The sequence below is a fragment of the Ictalurus punctatus genome, chromosome 26 (assembly GCF_001660625.3).
Source record: "Ictalurus punctatus breed USDA103 chromosome 26, Coco_2.0, whole genome shotgun sequence".
NCBI classification, from domain to species: domain Eukaryota; kingdom Metazoa; phylum Chordata; class Actinopteri; order Siluriformes; family Ictaluridae; genus Ictalurus; species Ictalurus punctatus.
In genome coordinates, this window is record NC_030441.2 from 1,543,621 (window position 1) to 1,564,467 (window position 20,847).

At 44.3% G+C, this 20,847-nt stretch overlaps 1 protein-coding gene across 1 annotated transcript in view; it reads left to right on the forward strand.

Moving 5' to 3' along the window:
• The window catches only part of LOC108258372 (caskin-1), an 88,011-nt gene extending 84,511 nt beyond the window's left edge, over positions 1–3,500 (forward strand). Inside the window, exons 7-8 of the transcript XR_008393529.1 lie at positions 620–668; positions 3,299–3,500. The gene's annotated coding sequence lies outside the window, so the exon portion shown is untranslated. The remainder of the gene's footprint in view (positions 1–619; positions 669–3,298) is intronic.
• The last annotated feature ends 17,347 nt before the right edge of the window (positions 3,501–20,847 follow it).

Here is a 20,847-nt window from a genome sequence, read left to right on the forward strand (position 1 = left end):
AGGGCGATGTTAAAGTCTATCTCAAGGAAGAAAAAACGACCTATAACTAAGTATGAAAAATTCTGGAAGACATTTTTCTAAAAAAAGTGTTCATCTCCCCTAAGTATGGAGACATTTGAGACATCCTGGTTTACTGTATATTTGTTTGCAGTCTTGCTAAAACATAACACTAGGGGTTGCATAGCGATGCCTCGCTATATCTGTATCGCCATCAGTTTAGCACTGCAGAAATTCCAGATGTGGCCGAATCCTACCACTGGATCACCAAAAAATAAAAAAAAAATAAAAAAAAGAACTTCAGGGAAACATTTACAATTAATTTACAAATGACAGCAATGAAAGTAAATAATAACTCCTTAACCGGTACAGTTCTTCACTAGAGTTCATACATGGTCTTAACCAGACCAAGGCTTTGTGGACCTTATTGTTAATCTTTCTATCTGATACAGGCTAGAAGTTTAAACCACCGTGACCTTGACCAGGTCATTAATAAGGAGTTGATGTACATGATCATTCTGTGTTTTGTGAACTTCATACTTGATGTTTTTGGGAGTTGGGAGGAAACACTTCAAGACACAGGGAGAACGAGTTAAGTTCTGAATGATCTTTTTATTTACAGACTTTGAAGAATCAGACTTTGATGAATCATGGAGAAACGTGGACTGGAAGTAAGTAATTGATTTTTGAGTGTTTTGTTTAGTTTAAATCGGGCTTTATATTTAATGAATCTACACAAAATAGGCTGATATTATGGAGGTAAAGTGGAGGGAAAATCTGTATAGTTACAGAAAAAAAATTGTGATTGCATACAGTACATCATCCTTCTTGGTGTAAACCCCTAAATTAGTTATGGTCAGAAGTTACATAATTGGTTTAATGGAGTTGACCTGTGTGCAATTTAAATGTCATGTGATCTCAATATAAATATGTTCCTGGAAGGCCCAGAGCTTATTATAGAACAAACCATAATGAAGACAAATATATATATATATATATATATCAATACTAAAGTTCTGGAAAAGTATCGCAATCTTCATCCCATGGAGCAACATGAAATCTACTGTTAAAAGTGTAAAGGATATGGTACCATCACGACACGTCCCCCCAAGATCAGTGACCAGATAAAGAGGGGATTAGTCAAAGAAAACACAAAGATGCAATACTCAAGAAAGACCCAAGGCTAAGTTGGCTGAACTGGACACTACACAAAGCTGGGTTTTTATGGATGTGTAGTGATAAGAAAGCCATTATTGAAAAAAACAATAAGAAGTGTAGGAGGCAATGTGGGAAAATGATCTCTGGTCTGATGAGACCAAAACAATTTGTCCTGGTGAAAAGTGCTATGTGTGGTAGAAATCCACCTCTGCTCATCACCTATGATCCTGTAACTGGTTCACCGGTTGTCCTGGTTCATCATTTTATCCATGTAAAAATTCCACAGTAGAGAAAAGCAATGTGTCTGATCAAGGTAATGCCTCCTATTATGTCCTGTTACATGTTACATGTGACACCTTGTCCAGTTTAGCAGTATCTTATTATGTAATTTTGATATTTTGTCTTTATTCTTCAGTGAATGGGAATTATTGCATTAATAAACATACCACTATAACAGCTGTGTGTCTGTGTGTCTCTCTCTCTGTGTGTGTGTGTGTGTGTGTGTGTGTGTGTGTGTGTGTGTGTGTGTGTGTGTGTGTGTGTGTGTGTGTGTTTGCAGTATTATACCACCAGCACCAATATGTAGTCATTAAAATCTATTGTAAAAGTCATTGTAGTTTAAAAATGATAGTAAAGGTGCCATTACTGTAAACAGACAATATAGTCAGAATGTTCTAAATTCCATAATTATATGGAATGAACTTCCAACCTCAATACGGACCGCAGGATCCATCACTATCTTCAAAAAGGGCTAAAGACCCACCTCTTCCATGAACTAACCCCTAACTTGATGGATGCACATATATTTGGTACCTGATGCCTCCAAGTCCTTCAGCAGTTCATTTGTTGTCTTAGGGTTTGGTTCAATTTTGGACCAAAGTTTGTTCATCCCCGGGATGTGTGCCTCTTTCCTGAATGCATACAGTTGTTTGTACAGATGTTCGTTGTACCTGTAGTTTTGCTCCTAACGACGAACCAGACTTATGGAGGTTCACGATCGTTTTTTTCTTAGCGGAGTTGCTTGGGTTTTGACCCACTGGAATTGTGAAATAGTGAATTAGAGCTTCTAATCGATTGATTTAAAATGAACTCTGTTGTGAACATTTGTGGTATAATGGGTAGATGAGATTTGGCTGGAAATGACAAAGAAACGGGTCAAGGATGCATGGAGATCTGGGCAGTGATAGGGAGCTAGGGAGGAAGATGGGGAGCTAGTGAGCGGTTTCAGACAGAGGGTTGATTCTTTATTTTAGTTTCAGTTTCGATTTGCAGTCAAGCCTATTTGTAGTCAGTGGGAGGGGCCAGCGTCTGTAAGACAAAGAACCCGGATGTAATGCAGGAAGGAGAAGCCTGATGCTGTGAAGGTAGAAAAATAAAAAGAGCCATACCGCTATAAACTGCGAGTAAAAATGATTTACGGACCTTAAGAAGTTTTAAAACGTCTCAAAATGGCTAATACATGGCTTATTTTACACCGTTTTCCCCACAGAGGACGAGAAGAGATTAGATATGTCGAGACATTTTATTTAGGTTAAAGCAGAGAGAGAGAAGAGAGAGACGTTTTTGTTAATGTTTGTGTTACAGTGAATTCAGATATATTTTGGGGTCTTGGGACCAGTTTCCTTTATCATGCTGCTGTAGGAGACAGAGTAGAAATAGACAGGGTTTTGTTAAATCTGGTGTACGGACATTTCCTCCTACCAGAGCTTACTGCGCATGCGCACATCAGTATTGCGTCATCTTAGTCACGCCCATAATTGTTTTACTACTTTCGCGTGAACATGGAGTCTGATTGAGTGTTTTGCACTGTAAAACCATCCTACCTGTTTATTTTATATTGGTAGGACAACCTCTCCATTGCTCTATCAACGTCTTGTTGTTTTGTTTTGTTTTTTCAAACTTAAAATGCAGTAGTGAATTACACTGTATTTTACAACATGGCATTGAAGCAGCTCTAAGTTTTGAACTTTGAGTTATGTTTCTTAATACAGATCACTGTTCACTTATCAGCATGTGCATAATATTGTCTTAAACTATATTTTAACTATACTGCTACATTAAAAATGCACTATTGTTTTTGATTCTTTAATGAAAACCCACCCTGTATTTAATTGTGTTGTTTTTTCCCATTATTCTTTATCAGGATTTTTCAACCATGATTCAGTTAAATGAATAAAAAATGTGAGGATGGGAGTCCACACCAGCTTATGTACCTCCACCAACTCCACCAGGTAATTCCGATGACCATCCAAGTGCAAGTCCAAAAATTCCTTTCAGTTGATCATATAGGATTTGTGAGAACGTTCATCAATGTTTCCAGGTGTTTGCTTGGTTTAAGTCAGTGTTATGCATATGGGACAAGGAATTGCAATTACTTATTATTATTATTATTATTATTATTATTAAATAGAATAAAGCACAGCATACCTTGTTTTCAACAGGCCCACACGTTGAAGCGTTTGCATTTGCATGGTTTAGGTTCAAACCCTCATTTCAAACAGTGTACTGTACATGTAGTAGATATCTGTGGGCATATTCAGGGTTAAGTTATGTGTGTGTAGAGACGAGTTAAATCAGAAGTCAGACCGTCTCAGTCACACAATGTTCTGAGATTAGACTTAAGATGCGGTTTCTTAAAAGCTTTCTTGCTAATCTCCTAACCTAGCAAAGCTCAAGAGATCACAATTCACAACAAGAGATTCTTACTAGTCTCAGGCTAGGGGCCTTGCAGTTGGAGTTTTTCCTCATGGATTCCTTAGATTTGAGGCCATATGTCTTGTAAAGAGATTTGCACAGTTGTCTATTGATCACCACTTGGTAGTGAGCTCAACTGGTCACAGTGGGCACTGGCCAAACTTAACAAATTTAACTCGTACCTAAAAAATAGGTTGTATGAATGCTTGTTTCTGATTGGTCAGAAGGTATTAATTCATTTTCTATACTAGGAGCTCTTACAGTAGCATTAGTAGATAAATCACAGGTTTATATTAATATGCTCATTCTAATACGTCACCTTTTCTATAGTAACAAACAGTAGGAAAGAAATACCCGGATGGCGTACCGCTTCCGGTGAAAACACCCCTCAGGCAAGGTGCAAAGATATCCTACCAGAGGCAAGTTACCTGACTCTGGTCTTGTATAGAGTTTTGGTATTTTACACCTCAGTTGTTAAAAATGTTAAAATGTTCACATGACAAAGTTTTCTTTAAGCAAGGAATCTCCAGGGTCAGCACTTTTTAACAGTCAGTGTGATTTTGACTGAAGACTGATATGAAGACAGTGACTTGGGTAACATGAAAATGTGCTTTATTTTTGTCTTACTAACATAAAAAAAGGTATTGACTGTTAATAGCTGCTAAGTGATACCAAGGAACTTATCATGTTCACCGACCTTGATTACCTGCTGCAGCAAAACATGTAAAAATGTTTTATATTGGTTGTGTTTATGTGAATCAAAATCATAAGTGTTGCTAGCATGTTTTACCACGTTTCATGCATATTGATGGCATGTTTAGAATTTGCTGCCATATTTTTATATGTTGTTAGGAATTGTTGTGGATAAAAAAGGTCATAAAATAAACATAAGGGAGAAGAAGGAAAAACGGGCACCTTGACACGTAGAAGCGGGATTAGGCGGACATTGACAGATTGGAATTACGAGCAATTTAAGATCAGTAATAGTCAAAAAAGTCAAAAAGAAGTGTACGAGCTAAGGAGTGCTAAAAACACACACACACACACACACACACACACACACACACTCGTACAGTCAAGGGCGGGCAAGTAGACACAACATACATACACACACACTCTCTCTTCCTCATACACACACATGAATAACTTTAATAATATCTTATAGTAATAGAGAAACTCTATAAAAAACAGAATAGTAGGATATGCAGGACAGTAGAACTGTAATGATATTAAGAAGTTGGAAGTACAGTAAACCGCTTTTCAAGTAGTATAAATATATATAAACTAAGAAATATAGTGCAAATATGAAAATAAATTATAAATGAGAAGTACGGGGAAAAAAGGAAAATATAACTTACTCATGATTCAGATGGTGAAGATTCTCGTCTCGCAAGGAAAGCCTTAATTTTTAGAGAACCATGAAGAAAGCCAGTTATAAGGGTGGCTGCCCCCCCCCTCGAGATAACGATAAGACCAAGGTCCCTCCCGGTTGTTTAGTCGTCTTGCTTACGTCATTTTTATTACCTAGGGAAATGGGAATCATGGTTTCTGAAGACCTAGGTAAAAGAGAACCCTGGTTTTTGAAAACCTAGGTAAAAGAGAACCCTGGTTTTTGAAAATCTAGGTAAATAGAAACACTGGGTTTTTGTTTCCTGGGTTGTTGGAAATGCCTGAGTTCTGATTTTATGTGTAAAGTAAAACCCCGGGTTTCAATTCTATGGGTAAGTGAAATAGGCCTTTTCTGGAAACCTATGGGTTATCTAGTGTGTAAATACAGTATAAATACTGGAGCTTAAGCTCAGGGTAGGGGGGATCACTTCTGAGAATTCTCATCGGTGTGGATCTCGTGTGGTGGAATGGAACAATAAAGCTGGACCCTTGCTTCTTCTCACTCACGGCTGGTGTATTTTTTCTATCTCCAACTGGTCTCAGAGGTAGATGTGAGTATTGGCTTCTAAGTTGAATTTTAAATGTTTTTGGGTAATAGGCTAAATTCGAGCCAACATTTGGCACCCCAGATGGGACTGGGCTAAGATCTATATGTCTGGAATCTCTCCCGTGGGACTTCGCTCTCTTAGCAGCAGACAGGCCGTATAGGAAAAGGCATTGCAGACGCCTGTTATTTCAAAGCTCTGTTTTAGTGGTCTGTTGTTACGATGGAGAAGCCCCGGGGTGGGAAGAAAGACTAAGTGGGTCTCCAAAAGAACCTGGAGTGAGTGAGAAGAGGTAAGAGAAGTATAGATTATAGAATGTACTTTTTATAATTATAATAAAGAAATGGTATATGTGTTGTGTGAGTGAAAGTCCTGCAATACCGCTGGAGGAGGTAGAAAAAAGGTAGAAAAAAGAGAAATAGAGAAATACTCCAGGGCTGGGATAGAAAGCAGGTGAAAAATGAGGCCTCAGACCCCAGATACCGGCTACTAGACTTGACTAGCAGTCTAGTGGTGGCTGCATTGGTGGGGACCCCTAATACCGCTGGAAAAGGATTAGATAAAAGATAGATAGATTAGATTCCAGGGCTGGATAGAGAGGGGAATAAATCCTGGGCCCAGGTCCGGGTCGTGCAATACAGCATGCCCGGTGTATGAATGGAATATGTACTAACAAATGTGTGTGCTTAAAATATATGTGCTTATAATATGTATAATATGAGTGTGGTGTGAGAGCGTGTAAGTTTTGGAGACAGGGAAAAAGTATTTATTAGTGCTCTGAACAAGAGAGCTCCATACATTTGACGCTTGATAAGATTTAGGGAAAAAGAAAAAAGGGAAAAAAAAAAGGGAGAATAATAATAATATTTTTTTTTTTTGAAAAAGTTGTATTTAATTTATGTGACTGTAAGCTTCATACATGCGAGCTGGTGTGAAGGCGTGTTATATTCTGAGACCACAATGGTGTGTATGTAATAACTAAATATGTGTAAGAGAGTGTGTGACACAATGTGTATATGAGTGTGCCGACGTTGTTGATAGAAAGGGGTGTATGTGTGTGTTCCTATCTGTTCTTATCTGCACAAGCAGGCCTGTCTTCTGTGTGGAAAGGAAAAAAGGAAAAGAAGAAAAATGTGTGTGTGTGCGCACTTCAGATTGAGCTGACTAATATAGAACAGTGTGAGATTTTTGTTTTTAAATTTGTTTTAATGTTTTGAATCTGATATGGACTTTCTGTGAGTCGAGTGTGACTGTGTGTATTATAACTTTATTGGTATCAATAACTGCTGTTTTAAAAACTGGAGGAGCATGCAAGAATTGCAAACAAACAAACAAAAAAAAAACATTTATTTTTTTTTGTTTTTTTTTTATTTTAGGCATCTGTCAGACTGCCCATTGGGTGAATAAGAACTTCCAGACCAGTAATATATAACAAAATTGTTGAGAAATCAGGGAGTCAGTCCATTGGGACCTTTTCATTTATATTCCATAAATTATGAAGGTGTTGTTCAGTTAAATGACAAATAATAATACAATTTAATTTTTGTTTAATTACCCAAAATTGGGTAATGTTGAATAGGTAAATATTATGTCTAAGAATATTGTAAACATGTAAGAATTGTCTGTTGTGTGAGGCTGTGTGAATTACCTAAAGTTAAACTTAAAGCTTATAAGAGTAATTGAATCATTTAACTTAATTAATTAATCATCATAAGTAAATTGAGTGTATGTACTTTGAGTGTATGTGAGTCCCTAGGGAGGCTGGCTGGGCCAAGTACCGACGGAAGGGAAAAGCGGGCGTAAATCGGTACGAGATAGGCTAAGCAGGCGGGAACAACGGACAAGGTAGGAGGAAAACATTTGGCTGTGAGGCATAACTTAGTGGATTTAGGGGGTGTGTGCGGCCAACTTTAAGAGCTGAGAGGTGTGAGACACGACCAGAGTTATGGCTGAATGTAAGAAAAAGATGAGCCCGATAGAGAGGGTGATAAGCAAACACTGTACAGATGAGAAGGACATTAGACATTATTGTAAAAAATGGAGTGAGAAGACTAGTGGTGAGTGGAAATGGCCCGAGGAAGGTACTTTTGATGAACAGCTATGCCAGATAATGAAAGAGAGATTAGCTGTATGGAATGAGCAGAAAAAAGGCTTGAGAGTGAGGGAGAAATGTGTGAAGACAGAGAAGATAGTGGACTGGTTTGTGGAGGCAGGGAAAGAAGAGAAGGAGAAGGATAGGCGGCAGAGAGAACGAAAAGAGGCGGTGATACGGAAGAAAGAAGAAAGGGAAGCAAGCCTAGGAAAAAAGATAAAAGAAGCCATTCAGGAGGAATTGGCCGAGGGCCCGCCCTCATATAATCCTCAGTACCGCCCTCCAGTGAGACCTGTCGGAAGTGCCCCACCCGCCGGGCTCTACATGATGCAAGACCTGGAAGACAGAGAAGATGAATGGAAGGAAACTGAGGTGGACATAAAGGGGACATTCACCGGATACCAAAGAATGAGTCATCGCATGCGGGAGGATGAAGAACGTATCAAAATGGACGAAGGAGCTGCCGGATACGAGGATAGAACCCCGGTCGAGAGCGAAAGCCCACGGCTGGACCTGCCACAGGTAGGCAACAAGGAGAGGGACAGGGAACTACAGGAGTATATGAAAAACTGGACCCGCACTCCGGGGTGGCCGGAGCACAGGGAGATTCCCCCCAGCACTAGCACCCCGAGGCCAGGGTCACGGCCGATGGTGCACAAGCACAAAGACAAGGAACTGGAGGAAATACAGGAGCAGGAGGGGCATGGGACCAGGGGCAATCAAGAAAGTTGTCGGAGCGAGAGAGGGCACGAGGGTGGAAACGGAGCACGAGGGGCTCCACATACCAAAGGAGGAGGAAAAAGTGAGCCGAGAGACAATGTGGGGCGGATGGTCCGTATAGAGGGGGATGTGGTGCTCTCCCCATATGCTGTCGAGGAGGATAAGGAATTGGAGGGCAGGATTCGACGGCTAGAGGACGGGATATCATACGGCGTGGGTAAAATGGATGAATTGAAAAATCTCGCAGGTCAAGCGTTCCAGATGGCGACTGCTGTGAAAAATAAGTATGCGCACAAGCCGCGTTTGGGAGAGTCAAAATCACAAAGGTCGGGAAGAGCACTGAACCAGTCAGCAGGAAAACATGTGAAAAGCCTGAGTAAGGCCTCAAAAGTCCTAATATATCACCAGCAGAAGAAGAAGCAAGTAAGTTCAGACATGGAACTGGACGACCAAGTGGGGACTGAGAGCGAGGGGGCTGAAACAGACAACGAAGGAAAAGTTGAACAAGACGTCAATGAGGAGGAGGACTTGGACGATTTGAAGCTTAGAGGAGCTAGAACACTACGGAACAGGGAAAGCCTGAGGCCCCCAGTGAGATTCGAACCTGGTGTCACAGCGTGCTTGGCGCATGCCCGCTCCCAGTCGGAGCCCAGCCTTACTCAGATGCCCCTCATGGTTAAAGGAAAAGCCCTACATTATGCACCCTGGAGTTTCATGGACCTAACGGGCCTGATCCAACGATTACCCAACATGTGTGAAGGGGGGCAGAAATGGATTACACAGTTTGAGGAAAAAACATCAGGACAGCACCTGGCGATAGGCGATATCAAAGCCATTCTCTGCCAAACAGTGGGCAAGGGACGGGCTGAAGAAATTTTCGATGGGGCAGAACACAGGGATTTGATAGACGACCCCAAGGCTGATGCCATCCCGTTTGGCCTATACCGGCAAGAAATATGGGATGCTGTGAGGAGTATGTATCCGGCTAAGATGGACCCTGGGAAGCTTGAAAATATAAAACTGAAAGACGAAGAAAACGTGATAACCTTCATACAAAAGTTTCAAGATAAATGGAGGGATGAAACGGGTGCCAAATGGGACGATTCAGTGGCAAGTGTGGGACTGTTCAAACTGCTATTGAAGAAGGCTCTCCCTGGGGAGGTACAGAAGAAGTTAGAGGAAGTGGTGGGGCTCAACGCAATGGAATGGGCTTCATTTCTGGCACATGTGACCCATCACGTGGAGCAACACAGGAAGCTGAAAAAAGAAGCTAAAGATGCCACTGAAACCCTAATGAGCCAACTCTATAAAGCACAGCTCGGCGAACTGACCAGGACTAAACAGGAAGAGAAGGAACGGAGGAGGGAACACATTAAACAAGCGGCAGTGATGGTGCCCCATACACAAGCGTCAGCCCCAGCACAGGCTGACCCTATGCTGTTGGCCAATGGATACCAGGCCCACCCACAACAGCAAGTCCCACATATAACTACTATGCTGCACCCCGACCAGATGGATTACATATATCATATGAGGGCCCCCATGCACCCGGGAATGCCACCTGCCTGGGGGAGGGGACGAGGATACGGACAGGGTCGAGTTTTGCCAAGGCCAAATATGGCAACTGAAGGGTGTTGGGGATGCGGTGATCCTAGCCACTTCAGGAGAAATTGTCCACGTGTCCCACGACCAACTTGGGGAGACCGCGTGGATAGGGCTGAAAGAAGAGGTCAGGTGCTTGGACCGAGAGCACCGGAGAGCTATGGAATGCCACCTCGGTGCCAACCGCTACCCCCAGTACCCCAAGGTGGCCCCATGTATGGCCCCTATGGGGAGCCGGGACCCAGCCAGAGTTGAGGAGGCCGAGAGAAGCCCGGGGGGGAGCTCATGCAGTCCGTCACCACACTGCATCCAGAACAAGAGCCAACTGTTACAGTGACGATCGGAAACACCTTGCAAGCACCTTTTATGATCGACACTGGAGCTACATATTCAAGTATAGGGAAAGAAGGTTCACAGCTCCCCCTCACCTGTAAGGCTATTCAAACTATGGGCTTCTCAGGAAAAATACAGACCTTACGATTCACCGAGCCTCAAGAACTATCTCTGGATGGTGTGACAATACAAGCACCACTGTTATATTCGCCAGGAGCGCCTGTTAACTTACTGGGACGTGATGCCCTGTGTAAGTTGGGAGCTCAGATACAGTGCGAAGCGACTGGGATTTGGGTGACGTTCCCCAAATCAATATCCACACAATTCTTACTGTTGCACGAGCCACCTAGCACCGCCCGTAATGTGAGGATGGTATACTGGCTAGAGATGTCCGATCCAGCTAACTCGGAACTCTGGCACAGATACGCAGAATGGAAACCATGGTTACAGTACATGCGGCCCGATTGCACCGAAGTGGAGGCCCCTTTATATTGCACTATTAAAAATGATGACGGTGGACGAGACCAGGAATATGCTCAGCTTTGGGAGGACATGGAACAGGGACAAGTAATGGACATTAAAACCATGGAAATAATAAGCGGCCCACAGGGAGTGGCGGCTATTATAAAACTCCCAGATAGAATCGCTAACTGGTATCAGCTGGAAGGGACAGCGCCCCATGTCACACTCATGGTCACCAAAGGCCTGGAACGGGAAGAGGTAGAGCCAATGATAGGGCAGGCAAAAGAAGTACAAGAGTGGAAGCCAACTACCAATCCATCCTTGCACAAGTCGCCTGATGGAAAGTTTGTGCGAATCTCAGTAACAGCAGTTGATACCGCCGTGGCCACTAGTGTCTGCATATGCACGAACACGGACCGGAGTGGTTTACAAATGGCAGTTAAGGCAGCAAAAGATCAGGACAATGAGGAAATACTGAAAACTATTCCAGAAGAGCTATGGACAAAACATCCGACCGACGTAGGGTTGGTTAAATCCGCCGACCTAGCTCAGATTAAGGTAAAAGAGAATGCAAGGTTGCCCTACCAGAAACAGTATCCGTTGTCAGTGCAAGCTAGAGAAGGCATACGGCCCACAATACACGGATTGGTAGAGGCCGGAGTTCTAATCTCCACGCGAAGTCAGTGCAATACCCCCATTTTTCCAGTTAGAAAACCTGACTCAGAGAAGTGGAGGCTAGTACATGATTTGCGTGCTATTAATCAAATTGTGATACCGGAAACACCAGTAGTGCCAGACCCACACACCCTATTGTCGAACATTCCAGAAGGGACCAAATGGTATACTGTCATAGATTTATGCTCAGCATTTTTTAGCGTGCCACTGCACCCAGACTCACAGCATTTGTTTGCTTTCACATACGAAGGGCAGCAGTACACATACACTAGACTTCCGCAGGGATACTGTGAAAGCCCATCCATATTTAATCAGGTACTGGCTCAAGACCTCTCAGCCCTGGAGTGCCGTAGCACCATCTTGCAATATGTCGACGACCTTTTGATTTGTAGTGCGTCTAAAGAGCAATGCCAGCACGACTCTCTAAAGGTTCTAAGAATGTTGGCCGAAAATGGCCACAAAGTAAGTAAAGAAAAGTTGCAATTTTGTAGACAAAAGGTGGAATACCTAGGTCGTGTGTTAGAGGGAGAAAGCCGTACTATAGCACCAAAGCATGTAGAGGCCATACGCAAGGCCCCACAGCCAACCACCGTGCGACAGATGTTGGCATTTCTAGGAATGGCGGGGTTCAGTCGTCCATGGATATGTGAGTTCGCGCTAAGGGTCCAACCATTACGGGATATGATTAAGGCAGCAGACCAATCACAGCCAAATGCCCCCCTCGTCTGGACTCCTGAAGCTCTAGCTGCACTCGCAGATATTAAAATGGCCTTAATGACCGCTCCTGCATTGGCTAACCCAGATTATAGCAAACCTTTTCACCTCTATGTATCCGAAAGAAAGGGGTACGCATCGGCCGTCCTAACTCAGCAGCAACAAGGGATGGGAAAACAGGCCATCTCCTATTACAGCACGGCTCTTGATAACGTGGAAAAAGGGATGCCCCCCTGTTATCGGTCTTTGGCAGCGGCCGCATTTGCATATCAGAAAGCGTCCTCAATCACCATGGGGCACCCAGTTACATTATATACGACCCATGCACTGCATGCGCTCCTAACGAGTCAGACCTTTGTGATAACGAACTCCCGTCGAACAGGATATGACTCCATTCTGTCAGCCCCGGAGCTCACCATAGAACGGTGCACCACGGTGAATCCGGCCGATAAACTGGTAACCCCGATAGATGGTGTACCCCATGAGTGCGTAGCGGTATCAGAGATATTTTTGAAAGCGCGTTCAGATTTGGAGAACTGCCCTATTGATAATGCTAAGCATACGTATTTTGTGGACGGTTCCTGTTATCGTACTGATACGGGCAATAAGGCTGGGTTGGCAGTAGTAGAAGCACGACGAAACCCGGCGACGTTTGAGGTAGTGATGAGTGTTCCGCTCCCCCAACCCTGCTCGGCCCAGCTAGCTGAACTACGGGCGTTGACAGCTGCATGTAATTTGGGCCGTAATGAGAGTTGCAATATATATACGGACTCAGCCTATGCTCATGGAGTCTGCCATGTGTTTGGACCAATCTGGGCTCAAAGGGGATTCCAGCGGGCAGATGGGACCGCCGTGACCCACGGGGAGGCGATTTCAGATTTACTATATGCTATGACATTGCCCGCAAAATTAGCTGTAGTGAAATGCAGGGCACATAGGACCGATGACTCCTTTATCACTAAAGGGAACTCACTGGCGGATGAGGCAGCTAAGAAAGCTGCCGTAGGGCCGGGGCAGATGATGGCCCTAACTCAGCCAGGGGAAAGTCCGATGCGGCATCCGCAGGTAGACAATGTGGCCCACTTGGTGGAGCTGCAGAACACCGCAGGTGTGGCTGAAGTATCGGCGTGGATAAAACGGGGGGCGAGAAAAGAGGCGGGTACTGGATTGTGGCGCAGCATAGAAGGATTGTGTATAGCCCCAGCCAGTTACCTCCCGCTCTTGATCAAAGAAGCCCATGGCTTGGATCATGCCCATAGAACCGAAACAATCCGAAAAATCCGTCAGGAATGGTGGTCCCCATTTCTGGCCAGTATGGTGGACTATGCATTGAATAGATGTGAAGTGTGTATCAAGAACAATGTGCGAAAGAACTTCACTGCTCCGTTAGGACATATTCCCCCGCCGACAGGGCCATTCCGGCATATAATGATGGATTATGTAGACATAGGAGCAGACAACCGGAAAGAAGGGAAGCGCTACATTCTAGTAGTAGTAGACCGCTTCAGCAGGTGGGTGGAAGCAACTGCAACTTCCAAGGAAGATGCAAGGACCGCGGCTAAATTTCTATGTCGCGAAGTCATTCCCCGGTTCGGTATTCCAGATTTTCTGAGTTCGGACAACGGTACCCACTTTGTGAATAACGTCATTGACAATGTGGCATCTGCCTTGGGGATAGATCATAAGCTAGGATGTGTGTATCATCCTCAATCCCAGGGCATGGTAGAACGAGTGAATGGTACCCTAGTTAATAAACTGGCAAAAATATGCGAGAGCTCTCGCCTGAACTGGGTACAGGCCTTACCACTGGCCTTGATGAAGATGCGTTCTCAGACCAATCGTATGACGCACTTGACTCCTCATGAAATGCTTACTGGGCGCCCAATGCCTATGGCATTCACCCGAGGTCCATACACAGGGCCGTCTTTGGCACAATTGGAGGACGAAATGCAGGATTATGTGCGAACCCTCACCAAAATCCATAGACATTTGTATTCACAGGTTCGTGAGGCAGTCCATGGAGAGAGCGAGGTACGGGAAGACGTACGCCTAGTGGCACCGGGGGACCAGGTATACATTCGTGTTTTCAAGAGAAAGAGCCCCCTTGCGGGACGTCGGGAAGGACCATTCACCGTGGTCGCTGCAACCCCCACGGCTGTGAAAGTAGAGGGGAGGAATTACTGGTATCACTTGAACCACTGCAGCAGCGCCGAACCAGGTAAGGGACCGCTACTGCAAGACACTACCGACGAACAACCATCGACCTCAAGACTAGACAGTACAAGGAAGCCCACTGGGGCAGTGGTGTTCACTGATAGTGACAGTGATTCGGGTGCATCCCTGAGCCCTGCCTACAGCACTCGAGCCCAGAACAAGCGGCGAGCTGTGGAAAAACTCGATAGACTGTCTCAGTCTGATGCCAGTAGCCTCACCGTTCTCACGCCCCAAATAGAAGTGACGGGTGTAGTTATCTGCCCACAGGAAGTTGTAACCCCAGCAACGGAGGATTTTCTGTCTACATTCGCCACTCTCTGTCAGGACCTTGACGACACCGCTTTGCCTCTGAGCCTAATCAACTCAGATACGCTACAGTCTCTAGCAGCACAGTTGAACTTACCCGAGCTTACTCCTGAACGTCAGTCTCCGCATGAATCCTTGCGCACTCCCCTACCCCCGGTTCCGGAGGGGACCGGTGGAACAAGCTCCACAGAATAGTAGCACGTATGTGGGTAAACTGATTTTTACAGCAGGGCTAATAGTACTCTTTTTCTTTTTCTACGACCCAATGTTTAAAAGAAATGCCCTGGATTCCTATCATACATTACACCCACTAGCGACTGCTACTTCCCGCACAGCCCTCTATCCTCGTATTAGGCGTGTTCGATCCTGGACGGCCCCTGGCTCCACTATAGGTTCCCGTAGCTCGATGTGCGCGTTAGCTCTCCTTAGACTCGCCCATGAAGAGTCCCTGATTGGGAGAAGTCCCTATTTGGCCTCATTCACTTTCTCCCCAGCTCGGTCTGTGGAGATTCGCGTAGGACATCTTAGAATTACTGGTAGGGCACGGACGAGTAGGTGCTCCTTCGAGCTGCCCACGATTGGCCCCCTGTGGCTACCGTTCCTTTGCTCGGCTACGGCATGTTCTTACAATGATAGTACAGGGTCACCCTTCGCATCCCGGGCTCTCCACCCCCTCCTCATTTCCCCGATGTCAATTCCGCTCGCACATAAATTAATGAAATTACAATATTATTCAATCTCTACCGCTAACACTTCGCTCACGGAGGAGCAGAGTAACATGTACATGGCATGGATGGTCCACACTGCTCGATCTGTGACGGATCGCTCGTGTCTCGTATGTCATGATCGTAGCCTCACCCCCCATTTTATGCTGTCTATGGGGAACCTCAAAGAATGTCTCACCAACCCCTATTCTGTTGATTTTTTGTGTCCTACTGTGTGCCTCCTTGGGGCCCTTTCGGCTGATTTTGGCCCATCGTGGATGCACAATGCAAGCTCCTCATGCCTGTTTCACCCTGTAACCACTCAAGTGTCGACTTTTGTCCGCGTCCAACCATCTCTGCCCTCGTTCTTTCCCATCTGCCTCTGCTCCTCTGTTGGCGGATATCCTGTGGGAAATATGTCTGCCCGATGTAATGTCTCCCTATTCGCTAATGATTTGCAAATTGAAACCCCCTCTGTTTGTGATTCACCCCCATGCACCCCCAACGTGGTAATTCCCCTACCTGATCTTAGTGGTGGTACTGTTCCCCTTGCGGATGTGTTCTGGTTTTGCGGGGGCCAACGTGTACGCCAGACCTTGCCTGCGGAGTGGCAGGGATGCTGCGCCCCGGTTAGGTTGGATGGTAAGACCCGTGTTTTGTTGGTGGCTGACCGACCGTCATCCGGCCGGTCCCGTTCACGCCGCAACGTGGCCCAATGGACTCAGTATGTCCGTGACGCTGATGCAGCGAACTATTCTGACTGGGCTGCTGATGAGACCGTCCATCTTGACTTTGGGGGTACCCCCGTTGGCGTTCCTGCTCGCTACAGAGCCATGGAGGCCGTTGGCAGTGGTGTAGCGTCTATTTTGCTCCCGGCCGTGCAGATCAACCGCAACGTGGCATGGATTAATTACATGTGGTACAACGAGCAACGCTTCATTAACTACTCACTGAGTGCTCTCGGACTGGTCCGTGATCAGCTCCATGCCACTTCCCTCATGGCTGCTCAGAACCGTTTTGTCCTGGACCAGATGCGGGCCCCGGAGGAAGGTGTCTGTACAATGATTGGTCCCGAGTGCTGTGCTGCAATCCCTTTGCACACTGGTTCTGAGGGAGCCCTCTCCAAGGTCCTGGGCCAACTACAAGCCCTCCAGACGGAGAAAGCGGCTAACTCCGGCTTTGGGTCTAGTCTCCGCCTCCCGCCGTGGCTCTCCTGGTTTCTTTCTGGAGATTGGACTGCTACCCTGACCCGCTTGGGAGCGTCCCTGTTCGTCCTCCTTCTCCTTATGGCTCTGGTGGCCTGCTGTGTGATCCCCTGCGCACGGCGGATGGTGATGTCCTCAGCCTCCTTTTCTGGCCAGTACGTTGTTAAGGGTGAGGCGTTACCGCCTCAACGGGGGGTGGTGATTGAGACCATGCGACGGGGGTCAATGAGCAGCGACAGCAGCGACAGACAGGGGTCAATGAGCAGTGACAGCAGCAACACCAGCGTCTACGAGAACATGAGACAGGACATGAGCCAGGACTGATGGGAAAGGGGGCGCAAGGACCCGTTTGTACAAGGTAGTGGCAAGGTAATGGGCCTATCCGAGACAAACGGGACCTATTGGTGTTTTCTATATGTTCATTTGTGTTGCAGATCTACTGAACCCTGAGGGGTGAGAAGAAGATGTGATGATCCATACCCTGGGTGTAAGTGCTAGCCTAACCTCTCCCCAAAGGGTGGTTCTCTACAGTACGTAAAGTGCTTGAGCCGAAGACAACTGGAATACAGAGGGATACTGCCGATAGAGACTGTTATGCCGAGTGTTATAAAATGTGTATGTATGTATGACATGTAATGTGATGGGCAAAAAAGTGTGACGCAATCAGGCACAGAAAAGTATAATGGTGCTGCTGAGCACATGGTGCTGGCAGGGTGGGAATTTTTCCTCGTAAGAGGTTTTTTCGCCCACCCCTGACTGCGAAAGACTGGGGTTTGGTTTTTGAGGGGAAGCAAGAATCTGCAGGTCCCGACAAATACAAAACTGTGGGCTGACAGGCCTAGTTGAGAAAGATAGGGACGTGTAGATCAAGTAGTTAGTTACTGTAGTGTACTCATACGTATGGCAGTAGTAGTAGTAATAAATGATTAGAGGAACTCAGTTAATCTTATAATCGATGTAGGCAAACAAACGTATAATCAAGGTAGTTAAATTCGAAATGAGATATATATATACATAGTTAAAAGGAGAAGTAAGTTAAGGGTTAAGAGTTATGGCTAGGTACATCTACACATGTCCGGCGCAAAGTGGATGTATGGGGGTCCTAAGGCCCATTCTCCAGCTGCCAATCTACTATGAGACCCCAGGGCGCACAACACTAGCACGTCTCCCACCAGGTCTACAAAACCTCCTCAGCTCCTGTTCGGATCAGGGTTGCGTAGAAGTGGTTAATGTAAGGGACCCATTGGATTACGGGGACGACGGGCGCAGGGATTATGGCCTTGTTAGAGTAATCCTCCGACAGCTAGCGGGGGACGGCCATGGGGTGCGGCAGAACCAGTTCCTCCACAGATACCCACTTAATTAAGTTAGTGTATGAGGCTTCACAGCCTCAGAGGGGGAAATGTTGTGGATAAAAAAGGTCATAAAATAAACATAAGGGAGAAGAAGGAAAAACGGGCACCTTGACACGTAGAAGCGGGATTAGGCGGACATTGACAGATTGGAATTACGAGCAATTTAAGATCAGTAATAGTCAAAAAAGTCAAAAAGAAGTGTACGAGCTAAGGAGTGCTAAAAACACACACACACACACACACACACACACTCGTACAGTCAAGGGCGGGCAAGTAGACACAACATACATACACACACACTCTCTCTTCCTCATACACACACATGAATAACTTTAATAATATCTTATAGTAATAGAGAAACTCTATAAAAAACAGAATAGTAGGATATGCAGGACAGTAGAACTGTAATGATATTAAGAAGTTGGAAGTACAGTAAACCGCTTTTCAAGTAGTATAAATATATATAAACTAAGAAATATAGTGCAAATATGAAAATAAATTATAAATGAGAAGTACGGGGAAAAAAGGAAAATATAACTTACTCATGATTCAGATGGTGAAGATTCTCGTCTCGCAAGGAAAGCCTTAATTTTTAGAGAACCATGAAGAAAGCCAGTTATAAGGGTGGCTGCCCCCCCCCCTCGAGATAACGATAAGACCAAGGTCCCTCCCGGTTGTTTAGTCGTCTTGCTTACGTCATTTTTATTACCTAGGGAAATGGGAATCATGGTTTCTGAAGACCTAGGTAAGGGAGAACCCTGGTTTTTGAAGACCTAGGTAAAAGAGAACCCTGGTTTTTGAAAATCTAGGTAAATAGAAACACTGGGTTTTTGTTTCCTGGGTTGTTGGAAATGCCTGAGTTCTGATTTTATGTGTAAAGTAAAACCCCGGGTTTCAATTCTATGGGTAAGTGAAATAGGCCTTTTCTGGAAACCTATGGGTTATCTAGTGTGTAAATACAGTATAAATACTGGAGCTTAAGCTCAGGGTAGGGGGGATCACTTCTGAGAATTCTCATCGGTGTGGATCTCGTGTGGTGGAATGGAACAATAAAGCTGGACCCTTGCTTCTTCTCACTCACGGCTGGTGTATTTTTTCTATCTCCAACTGGTCTCAGAGGTAGATGTGAGTATTGGCTTCTAAGTTGAATTTTAAATGTTTTTGGGTAATAGGCTAAATTCGAGCCAACAGAATACATCAGTGTAAAACATGTCACTTCCTGTTGCCAGCAGGTGGCGCTATGACTATAACTGAACATTTGCATGTAGATGTCTTCAGGCTGGGACGTTTATCAAAAGTTTGTAGTTTGGAGCAGATTGGACATTGTATGTTTGAGTTATAAAAACTTTATAACAAATTATCAAACCATGTCCACGCCATGCAGCAGAAACAAACAAAAAGTAGCTTCGCAATTTAGCATTGTCAAGGCCTTTAGATTAGATGGACCGAATATGATGTTGATCCGATAAAATCTCTAGGAGGAGTTTGTTAAAGTACGAGGCCTGGAAAAGGCAAAATCTAACCTAAAATAGTTAAGAGAAATATCAAAAAGTTTTTTTTTATTATTTTATTATTTTTTTTTTTTATGTAATGGCACATTACTCATGTTTACTGAATTTTGTAAATGTTGGTAAAACATAGTCTGAGGTGCACATTGTTGAAATTTTGTAGGTGGTGCTTTTGAGCTATTTTGCCACACTCGATTCTGGAACCCCAATAAGATGTACATTTTCACTGGTTCTGAAGCGTCTGCAAAGTTTAGGGAGTTTTTGGTTATATGTAGGCCTTCTAAAATGCGATTCATTTGAGAAAAGTAGAGACGGAGCAGTTCCAGTAGGGCCTCACACCATTGGTGCTCGGGCTTTAATTAAACAAAAAAGAAACATAAACTGAAAATTAGTTTGTTAGTTTATTATTAAAGGGACATTTGTAGTTTATTGCAACTGGAGTTAGCAATATTAACTAAACTGAAAGTATGGCATGTGAAAGCTAATAAGTATTCATAATTTCAAACAAATTGTACTTTGTGCCTCACTTTTCTGTTTCAAAATGGCTTCTTGGTAGACCTTGGTTTATTGATGTTGCATGACTTTCAGATCTTAGTCATTATTAAATAACAAAACTGCACAAATAAGACCCAAGTTGTAATAAACCATCATTTTCTTTTAATGCAAACCAGAATCTGTGTTATACAGCGAACTTGTCAGATGAAGATGTTGCATTCAGTAACCCTCAATACACCATATCAATACACACGCCTTTTGCTTTGTCGTAATTGGTTCTTGTCCCAACACCCCTCTTTGTTAATTTCCTGGATTAACCTTATGTTGAGCAATTCTTGAGAAATGTAATTCAGTAAAGCAGGTCAATTTGGTCATAGAACATACTGTTTAAGTTGAGTGATGAAAGAATAATGGGCATGTTATGTTACCATTACTGTGTTTTATTATACAATAATTTTTTAGCGTTGCTTATTGATGCAGCCTATTTAATCCATCTGAGTAATTGTGTGTGTGTGTATGTATGTGTGTGTGTAAGGATTAAAATAAAATAAATAATGGCTCCATTAAATTCAGAAAGAGTGACAGTGTAAAAAGTCAGCAGTAATCATCCAATTCATTATCTCTAACACTCTAAACTCTCTTTTCATTTGCTTTACAAGGACACAAGAGTTTGAGGCAG